A 10,107-nucleotide genomic window follows, 5' to 3' on the forward strand; every position below is an offset into this window, starting at 1 on the left:
TTATAATACAATACAATCATAAAATTAGATTAATATCGCAGTTATTTATAGTCCAACAAAGAATACACAAAATAAATGACAGCCATGGTGTGGCTAATGTTTCCACCCAAGAAAGACAAAGAGATACACGCAACAAAGACCATACACATAGCACACAATGTTGTGCTTTGTCAAATTTGCTCTAAGTGTGACTCATCAGTCTGTGGCCCCAAGACCAAGGAGCAATTTTCTATTAGAGCTGCTCTTAGCTGACTCTGTGGATGTCATTAAATCACTATTAAAACCGTTGTTTAATCAGTCTTTTTTCTGATATTTTACTTTGTAGGATGTTTTTATCTATTTTATTTTCTCGTTATGATTCTGTGCCTGTAATCACCCTCCACAAAAACAGCTACCTACTTACCCTAATCTACAATGCTCAAAAAAATAAAGGGAACACTTAAACAACACAATATAATTCCAAGTGAATCAAACTTCTGTGAAATCAAACTGTCCACTTAGGAAGCAACACTGATTGACAATCAATTTCACAGCTGTTGTACAAATGGAATAGACAACAGGGGGAAATCTTTGGCGATTAGCAAGACACACTCAATAAAGGAGTGGTTCTGCAGGTGGGGACCACAGACCACTTCTCAGTACCTATGCTTTCTGGCTGATGTTTTGGTCACTTTTGAATGTTGGTGGTGCTTTCACACTCGTGGTAACATGAGACGGACTCTACAACCCACACAAGTGGCTCAGGTAGTGCAGCTCATCCAGGATGGCACATCAATGTGAGCTGTGGAAAGAAGGTTTGCTGTGTCTGTCAGCGTAGTGTCCAGAGCCTGGAGGCGCTACCAGGAGACAGGACAGTACACCAGGAGACGTGGAGCAGGACGTAGGAGGGCAACAACGCATCAGCAGGACCGCTACCTCCACCTTTGTGCAAGGAGGAACAGGAGGAGCACTGCCAGAGTCCTGCAAAATGACCTCCAGCAGGCCACAAATGTGCATGTGTGCACAAACAGGACGAAACAGACTATGAGGATGGTATGAGGACCCGACGTCCACAAATGGGGGCTGTGCTCACAGCCCAACACCGTGCAGGACGCTTGGCATTTACCATAGAACACCAGGGTTGGCAAATTCGCCACTGGCGCCCTGTGCTCTTCACAGATGAAAGCAGGTTCACACTGACCACATGTGACAGACGTGACAGAGTCTGGAGACACCATGGAGAGCGATCTGCTGCCTGCAACATCCTTCAGCATGACCGGTTTGGCAGTGGGTCAGTAATGGTGCGGGGTGGCATTTCTTTCCATGTGCTAGCCAGAGGTAGCCTGACTGCCATTAGGTACCTAGATGAGATCCTCAGACCCCTTGTGAGACCATATGCTGGTGCGGTTGGCCCTGGGTTCCTCGTAATGCAGGACAATGCTAGACCTCATGTGGCTGGAGTGTGTCAGCAGTTCCTGTAATATGAAAACATTGAAGCTATGGACTGGCCCGCCCGTTCCCCAGACTTGAATCCGATTGAGCACATCTGGGACATCATGTCTCGCTCCATCCACCAACGTCACATTGCACCACAGACTGTCCAGGAGTTGGGGGATGCTTTAGTCCAGGTGTGGGAGGAGATCCCTCAGGAGACCATCCACCGTCTCATCAGGAGCATGCCCAGGTGTTGTAGGGAGGTCATACAGACACATGGAGGCCACACACAATACTGAGCCTCATTTTGACTTGTTTTAAGGACATTACATCAAAGTTTGATCAGCCTCTAGTGTGTTTTTCCACTTTAATTTTGTGTGTGACTCCAAATCCAGGCCTCCATTGGTTGATAAATTTGATTTCCATTGATGATTTTTGTGTGATTTTGTTGTCAGAACATTCAACTTTGTACAGAATAAAGTATTCAATGAGAATATTTCATTCATTCAGATCTACGATGTATTATTTGAATGTTCCCTTTATTTTTTTGAGCAGTGTATAAAAGTTAGCTGTCACACATTATTTTAACAGACTTGGAAACAACAGAAAGACGCTATAAAGATGTTAGGACAATGTTTAATGAGGCAACATGCCACGTAATTGTTGACAATAAAACTTACTTCTGGAAACAAATGATGAACAACCTGTTGAGTTCAGAGCACCTCAGTATAATTTTTTTAGACCCGTTTGTGTTCGGGTCTTGACAGAACCTCTAAACACGGTTCAGCTGTCATTAATTTCACTTATGTTATCCCTAATGCACAAACCAGCAGCTACTGCCACACATAAAATGCAGCCCTGACATTTTAAAAGATATTTCAAAGTGGCCAAATTTGGGAACACAAACGTTAGCTCAATCAATCTAGCATACTTGTGTTAAATTTGGAAAACTGAGGGAAGTCAGTTATCTTGTTCTGCAGATGAACAAATAAAAGTGTTTACCTTCGAAAGTGTGAGCGCTTGTATAATAGACATTTTAATAAAGCAGGTTATGTCTCCCTCTCTGGCTCTCCGTTCATGTCCTTGACACGGTTAGATTCCTGCCACTGCGTTCGGCAGATTCCACCACTGGACACAGTGTCCATGTTGTATTCATTCCCTACCTGTCGAGCTCCCGGAAACTGCTGGGTCAACTTCCATTAACGACCTCTGCTGAATCTCCTCAGAGAGGAGACGCAAAGCAGGCAGCAGAGGATGGAAATAGATGTGGTTCAAACAGCCTTCAGTTCCTCACCATAGTCCATTTTAACTAATGAGCCTATATTGCAGAGGGGTTAATTCCCTAAAGGCATAGATAACGTCAGTGCCCCCTTCTCCTTGCCCCATTTTCTGTCTGTGTGAGTACATGCCTGCTTATTTTAGTGTCTGTTTCTTTTTAGGTCACAATACAAAATCAAAAGCAAAAAGTGGGTCTCCTCCTGGTTAAATGTCTCATGTTAAATTCAGGGCGATGGGAAACCAGAAACATCAGCACAAAAAATATACTGCAGGTCAAACCCCATCAAGACACAAGTTTATGACCCAAAATATGCTGATTTGATCTTCAACAACAGGATAAATCCAGCATTGTTGAAGTGGCTCTGAGCACAACCTTGAACCTCATACTGCTAAAGCTTATCAGTGGAACAATGATCACATGCTTTTCTGTGTGAGGTCAACCATCGGTTGTTCCTGGAATAGAGCAACACAAACCCCGACCTCAAGATAGTAAAAGTTGACGAATAAACAAAGAAAAGTCCAGTTGGTAGGAGAAGAGAATAACGACTGACATGCAACATGTCTGATTAACCATTAGCTGTGTGCCAATGGTTAAGCTTCACTTAAAGATAAACATTCGCTGTTCAGAGGTTAACATAAGAGCTGCTGAGTCCAATACCCAACTTATTTTATAAAGTGTTTGTCTTCTCCCTATGTGCATTAAATCCTGAAGGTTAATAACTGGTTAAAATGTACCTGGCAATAATGAGTTGATTGATTTTTATTCTTTAAAAAAAAAAAAAAAAAAAAAAGGTCTCAAATTTGTTTATATTCTTTATTGTTTATTGTGTCAGTGTATCCTGGAAAAGTTGTGTTTGGCACTTCTGGGTGACTCATGCTCCACTAAACTACATTAGAAAGATGTGTGTTCATATGTGAGTAACTGCCGTCATGCGAGTCCCAGTCGGCTGAAGGTTGAAGGAATGGGGGCGTTCGTGTGACTCTAAGGTCACTCAGTGTCATCAGGTTACCACGACCACCTGAACGTCCCCCTGTCACCTTTGATGTCATTTTCCTGTAAAGGACACAGATCTCCCTCTCACAGCTCAATTTCTACTGAAATAATTCCTTTGTGTTCTCAAACAAGCAAATAAAAAAGAGCTCTCATTTTTCATTCAGGGTCTAAAACTATAATCCATGTCCCAGAGCTTGATTGAAAGAAATAAAGACCTAACCCTAAAAGAAAAAGCATCTTTAAAAGAAATGTTGAAAACTCTCTTGAAATTTCTAAACTTTCGTTATCTTGAATTAAAACATTTTCTCGGTTCATCTTTAAATTTAAACTTCCAAAAATACAAACATGTATCCTCTTGAAATTTATATTAAAATCTATATTTTTCTAATGACCTTTAAATAAATCAATTTGCTTTGTTTCAGTCATACTTGTAATTTAAATTTCTGTTTGATTACCCACTACAGCAGTCATAATTTTTCTGATTACAGAAAAAAAAGAAGGTCCTTATTTCTTCTGTGGTTTATTTTCTCTCGACGTGACTCAGCAGCTTATGAAAGCTCTTACATAAAAATGGTCTCTGTCTCATTTTGTGTACTTCATAAGCCTGTGCCTATTTTTAATTTAGTGCTCATCAGAACTCATATGAGACAGAAAATAAGTTGTAACATATCTATGGAAATGATTTGCTTTTTTGCCTTTTAACCACTTGAAGGCTTGCATGTTGCACCCTGTGCTGCCACCTACTGTGGTAGGAAGCAACTTAAACTCTTGGTTTCTTTTCAGTAAGCTCTTTTGTATTTAAAATGGCTTCCCAATAGGTTGAGCTACTGAATTAAACATGGGTTTACATCCCTCACTAAAGTAGCTTTTGTATTCTAAAGATATTTAAATTGTGTTGTTTAACCCGAGGTGCAACGCCTATTGCCACCTTGTTTAAATGACAAGGTTATGGTCTTATTGCAAATCCTCCAGCACTCTGATTACTCAACTCTACTCACCCCCACAAATTCACATATTTCAGTTGGAAAACTCTTGTGAAGTACCAGAAAAAAGGGCTAAAATATTTACACTTGAGTCACTTCTCTCAGCATCATGACCAAAGCCAGAATTCCTCCTCATGGGAGCCTAAATTACATCTTCCTTTGCTTTCATACACACAAATATCTCTTCTTATCTGATTTCTCTTACACGGGATGTGAGTTACATCCTGTGGCTCACACCAAAACATACAGCAGGAAGAGTGGACCCTCGTCAGTGTCAGCTTTGCTTCGGTGTAGGGTGCAGAGGACTGGCGGATGAAGATTACCTTCTAATTCCCTCCCCGTGTGCTGTAAACTGACATTTATCCGTGATGCATCTTCTCCTTGTGAGTGGGGCTCAAATGTCCGCAGACACAAAGTCCCCTTTCGTTTAAAGGGAGATCAAAAGCCTAAAGATCCTTCTTAGCGTGACTAAACTTCTGCTGAAGTGGGGGTAAATTACAGAATGACCAGAGCAGGATGATCTGCTTGGAGAAGCTTTCTTTATACTGAAAAGGCCTGTGGACATTTTGAAGGGTTCTTCAACATGACAAGACTCCCACAGGAGTTTCTTGTAACCTTGTCACCTGAAATTTTCAAAATCCTAGGCCTAACATGACCAAAACACAGCTAATAAGAGAAGCTGTTCACAGCACTGTGCCAGTCACAAGTGGATCGATGCTGCATGCAGCCCACATCAATCAGGCAGCAGCAGCAGCTCTGTCCAAGATGCTGCCCACACACACACACACACACACACACAGAGAGGGGCCCTCTAGGTGTAATTGCTGACCATCACACTCGGCAGTTGGACCACAGAGAGCTGTTAAAGACTGACAGCCTCTGAACCCACGGCCTCTGCGAATGCGTCACTCCACAACAACCATGGCCCCTTTCTACAAGCCATCAGCCTCTGCATCAGACAGTCAAGATAACAGCACCGCCACCCATAAAGACATTTTATGTGGGGGTCTAAAACCTCTACAAGAGACCAAAATAGTTTCCCCCATTAAAATCCCTCTCATATCTGATTTCCATTAACTTATCAGTGTGCAGGGACTTACAGGAGCTGAAACGAGGATTGTTTCAGGAGTAACATTTCAGCATCCCCCAGTTGGCTAACCTGTAATTTGAGCTGCCTGCCATTAGACTTAATATGAAACATGTGTCGCAATGTGCCCTTTCCTGAAACAAATGCCATGCGGCATGATCTAAATGCGGACCGGCAATAATCAACACCTCTTTCAGCGGAATCAACTGAAGTTGACCTTCATGAGCTTGCCCCTTTGTCTTTTGTTGTCCACTACTGCCCCCTTGTGGAATTAAATGTTCAAAAACCATCTTACTGTGCTGAGTATTGTTTGGCCTATTTCAAGCAAGAGCATCAAGTTATTTACTTAGGGCTTCCCGACACTGATGACACACACAGGTCAATAAATTAGAATATCAATGAAAGGTTAATTTATCTCAGCAATCCTATACAAACAAAAACAAATGAAATATTTAAATTCAATACAAACTGATATATGCTAAGATTTGAGTTATTTTGATGATCAGCTAACGAAAACCCAACTTCCTTTTTTCTTTTTTTTAATCAAATATATTATGTCAAACCAGCTGTTGTCCAGTCAAGCACAGTTGATACTGCGGTTATTAGGCCAGGTATTGGTACTTTTGGCAGTGTGTTCAGCTCAGGATTGCCTCAACAGACTGGAATAACATGATGGCTCTTAAAACAGACTCCAGCTGGAGTACATGCCTCATGCATCTCTTTAAAAATTATTTCACTTAACTTTCCATTAATATGCCGAGATACAGCCCTTTGGTAGCAGGCATGTTAATCAAATGACTTGTTACCAGACCTCTGAATGAGATGCTAGTGAGAACCCGAGAACTGGACTGCACCCACCCTAAATGCTAAATCCTGAAAAGGTATTAGCATAGAGCTAAAAAGGAAGTTCAAAATATTTTATTTTAACTTCCTTGAGTCTTGTTAGGGTTTTGAATGCCATAGCCAACACAAAAGGTAAAAAAAGTGAAGATAAAACATAAATATGATTCACTTACTTTTTTCTTAATGCGATTTACACCATGGGTGTCCAAGTCCTGTCCTCGATAGCTATTATCCTGCAACTTTGAAATGCATCCCTTCTCCAACACACCTAAACCACGTCTGATTTCTCTCATGTCTTCCAGCTCTGCAGAGGCCTGGTGACACCCATTCATTTGATTCAGGTGTGTTGGAGAAAGGACGCATCTAAAGGTTGCAGGATAGTAGCTCTCCAGGACTGGACCTGGGCACCCCAAAACTGGCATTCGATACAAATGTTATCCAATATCACCCAGTAGAAGTTTTTCTATCGTTTAAGTTTTATAACTGAATGTAACAAACCATGCCCTTTCAACAATTCTGGTGACATTAGTTCCCATTATAATACACTTTTTGAATACGCTACCATGTTTTTTTCCCTGAGTACCCTGCATTAAAATTCCTTGAAAATGTAACTTCAAGGTGGAGACATTTTTAATGTAAATGCACTCATATTTGATTAAACACAGAACCGGCTCGGAATCAATGTTCCTGCCATTCGTCTCTGCCAGTCCCAGATAATAAATAATATATGTGCAATAAGGGATAAAAATCTAAAAACAAATTTTTTAAAGCTACAAGTTGACAACTGCTGCAACAACCTTTAAAAGCATTGTTTTTCTGGCCATGGGAAGTAGGTGGAGGCATTACTTAAGGAGCTTTGCACCAAAAAATCCAACCAGAATCAATGTCTCTACAAATGTTTAACACTTAGACTGGTGTATATGTTATGCATGAGGGCCGAACGCAACTGCGCTCATCGTATAAAAATTGGGAAAATATGTTGATGCACATTTATGTTTAAGTAAAAGTGATGCGGTGGCACACAAAACGAAGCGATTCCTAGCGATCAAAATAGCTCCACCGTGAGGGCAATTCTTATAAAGAAAGTCATAAACACCAGTAAAAATCTGTACCAGTCTATAGAGAGAGAAAGGATATTAACCTTACTGGTCATTTTAAAAGGTGATAGTTTATGTGCTGATTTATTATTTTTTTAAGCGTTTAAGTCACAAACCACGCTAGTTACATTTTCATCAAAAATATAAAATAATTTATTACACAATCTCTTAAACAGGACAAACACATTTAATTTATATGCTCCAAACAAGTCAGGATGATGTGGCAGTAAATGTCACCAGGCGCCAGTCATAAAGACTGACCTCCTTGCTCTTCTCTCCCAGTCGGGTCACGTGTTCTGCCAATGGAGACCTGGAAAACGCTCAGACAACAGTGACTGTGTGAAGTACTGCATCACAATCCACTACTGTCATAAAAGACAATCCAGTGCAACACAAAGTACACACTTCCCCCGGTTTACCTGGATTTTACAATCCGTGGACCGGATGAAAACTGAGGAAAGGTGCGGTTTAGTCGATTCCTCTTGACGCCGCCATGAAGAGCTCGGGAGCGCCCCCTACCGGACAAGCAGCGTCCAAAAGCGCCGCTGTGGGACAGATAAAGCCCAACCATGAATCATGAAACAGACCACATAACATGACCTGGTCTATACATCGACACAAATCATACAATTTATATTTACAAATATAACTCTTCACACCTTTATACAATTCCTCATGATCAGTCATTGAGTCTGCAAACCGAGTCGGACCCGTTCCACAGGGCCATGCGAACTGGTTCATTCCGGTTTCCAGGTCAAGTCATAGAGCTCCTCAAAGTCTCTGAGTTGGTACTCCAGAATGTCTTCAAAGCAGGAGTCCAGTGCCGCGGACACACTGCTGGGAGACAGAGCCTCGTTGTAGATGTTACATGATAACACATGAGGAGATGACTTTATTATCGGCTCCACGGTCAGGTCTTCATATACGTTACTCATCAGATACTGCGTGGTGTTTCTAGGCGCCATCCCTCCAGCTGGTGGAAGATACATACAGGCCGGAGCAGCAAGCTCGTCATTCCTCAGTCCCCTTTTCCCTTTCTTCTTTTTCTTCCCAGAGTCCGTAACAAACGGGCCGAGTTTAGCCCGCTTTGCTAACATCAGTTCCCGACTGGGGTGTTTCTGGACGGCCGCAGTGTTTCGGTTCTGCTGGAAGGAACGTTTCACCTCTCTTTGGTCACGAAAAGGCGTCCACGTAGGCATAGATCCATGTCGCAGATACTCAGGTTTAGAGAATTTCGTTGTTTCAGTATCCATCGTCTCTAAACACATCTCCCGACTGAAACAAAGCCACGAGGTAAAATGCAGAAGTTGAGTTTAGTTGGCAGGATTTGTCGCTTCTCTGGAAACCAAATAAACTTCTGGTTAAAATAAAATGTCCACAGTACTATAAACAAGTACTCAAAAGCATTTGAAATGTAAATTCGTTTCCTCCTATCGGTCCCGCTCCCTGAACAACTACAGAGAAATGTTGGCTAACGTTTCAAAGACGTTGTATTTGAACAGAGCAAAACACCCAATCGCTTGCTTTGGTAGGGCTGAATAATGGGGTGCCCTCTAGAGGTGTGGAGGAAATCCAACACACCAAACTTGATTTTGGTCCCTAACTGTACTTTTTTTTTTTTTAGGGTAAATTAGAATATCATCATAAAGTTAGTTATATTAGAAAACATTAACATACTGAAACCTGTGTATTTTAGGGATTCATTACACAAAGTAATGTATTTGAAGCATTTATTTTAGCTAATTTAAGCTGCCTCTTCAGAGTCTGCTTCTAGCAATGCTCTTCAAAAGGTGTTTTAAGGAAAAGTTGTGGTAGAAAAAAAAAAAAAAAAAAAACACGTGTTAAGAAATGGCGCAAAGGCAGCAGGCATTACACCAAACTTGAGTGGATTTAGATAGAAGCCCTTTCAAGAGTTTGGGGAAAAATATATTGCTACCTTGCAATATAAGAAGGTTTATAAAATAGATAAATGCACATGCTGATTTATTTGATTAATTAGGTTCATGAAGCATAAAAGAAAAAAATACAATTTCCTTAAATGAAAATGCATATTCTATTGGGATCTGCTAGAATTGCCACTGTTACTAATGCATTTGAATGCATTGAATCAAGTATGAAATCCTTACTAGCCAAGCAACTTAATGCAAACTGTCTATGAATTTGTCTGGAACCATTCCCAAGAGAAAGATTTACCATATTTACCCAACAGTGAATGTTTCTCCCTGGTCTTAATTTGATTCTAAAGCCAAACTTTAACTGCCAAGTAATTCCAAGTAGTGTTGAATGTTTGACAGATGGAAATACAGCCAAATGGATACATTAAGCAAAATAAACTGTAGCTTCAAAACTATAGCTGCTTTTCTCACAGACAGCCCCGGGATATAAAGCTGCAGGATTTGTTTCACCCAGGTT

The 10,107-nt window shown here is 41.0% G+C and overlaps 1 long non-coding RNA gene across 1 annotated transcript in view; it reads right to left on the bottom strand.

Annotated features, from left to right (window-relative positions):
- The window catches only part of LOC124882799, a 71,553-nt gene extending 64,655 nt beyond the window's left edge, over positions 1–6,898 (bottom strand). The window contains exon 1 of the long non-coding RNA XR_007041993.1: positions 6,772–6,898. This is a non-coding gene — a long non-coding RNA (uncharacterized LOC124882799). The remainder of the gene's footprint in view (positions 1–6,771) is intronic.
- Between the last annotated feature and the right edge of the window lie 3,209 nt (positions 6,899–10,107).

This window comes from Girardinichthys multiradiatus, chromosome 17, assembly GCF_021462225.1.
Source record: "Girardinichthys multiradiatus isolate DD_20200921_A chromosome 17, DD_fGirMul_XY1, whole genome shotgun sequence".
In the NCBI taxonomy this organism is placed as follows: domain Eukaryota; kingdom Metazoa; phylum Chordata; class Actinopteri; order Cyprinodontiformes; family Goodeidae; genus Girardinichthys; species Girardinichthys multiradiatus.